At 45.6% G+C, this 1027-nt stretch overlaps 1 protein-coding gene across 1 annotated transcript in view; it reads left to right on the top strand.

The window, feature by feature from the left end:
* Positions 1-1027, top strand: part of CFAP47 (cilia and flagella associated protein 47) — a 757346-nt gene that overhangs the window by 401218 nt on the left and 355101 nt on the right. The window lies entirely within an intron of this gene.

Consider the following 1027-nt stretch of genomic DNA (forward strand, 5'->3'; position numbering starts at 1 on the left):
GAAGCTAATGTCCAGAAACCCCCACCTTGGAAACCCAAGTTCCAGCCAGATGAGTTAGTATGGATCTCAATACCTCACCCTCATCAGTCTCATCCGCAAGTTCACAAAGGAACCGTTCAACGGTCGGGACAATATCCTAATACCTATTCTGTCCAATTAGAAGAAGAGCCTGATCGCCCTCCTATTATCGTTCACCACAACTGGATGACTCGCCGCTCCGACGTTCACCCAGTATCCTTACAATGAATTCAATTATAAGTCTCTTTTGTTTTGTGTTGTTCTCTTTTTTCACAGGTTTAACCCCAGCAAAAGCGGTAATCCACAACCGCCTGATTGTGAGATTCATCGAGTACCAGACTGTAGTTCGTTCGAATCAATAGAGTGATGGTTGTGAAGGAGACACTGAGACGGCGAACGTCCATTTGCTCAGGACTTACTATAACACTACTTTTTCTCATTTTATTAAGTGTGTTATTGACATTGTCTGTTAATAGGAGAGGACGGACCGACTACTAGACGAGGGAAGTCCCAAGCAGATGTTCTCCAATCAGACGATGATCAACAGTTGCTGTTATATGTTCAAAGTTATTGTATTTTGTAATTTGTTAAAAAGACTGGTCTATCAAGTTGGTTTATATATATATATATATATATATATATATATATTGGTTGTTAAAGCTTTGCCTGGTCAGTACATCCCGAAACAAAGATGCCGTGTGATGTGCTTATGCGTCTAAAATTCCAGTTGTGTCGTCGGCAAGGGGGCATGTCACAACCCAGTGATTTTGGTGCCTCGGCACAGTGGAATTTTCCCGCCACATGAGTCTCTTGCAAAAGTAAAGATCCTTGCGTGAAGGCATAGGACCTTGGGAATCCCCGGTACTTGTTCTTCCAATGGATTCCTGCTTATTGAGTCCTGCCCTTGAATTTCCAGGGACCTGAATGGAAAAGTGGGGCTTTCTCTGCTTACCCAGACACCCCCCCCCCCCCCCCGGGGGCCCCGGGGGGCGGTGGGGGGGGGGGGGGA

Source organism: Alligator sinensis, unplaced genomic scaffold, assembly GCF_000455745.1.
Source record: "Alligator sinensis unplaced genomic scaffold, ASM45574v1 scaffold243_1, whole genome shotgun sequence".
In the NCBI taxonomy this organism is placed as follows: Eukaryota; Metazoa; Chordata; order Crocodylia; family Alligatoridae; genus Alligator; species Alligator sinensis.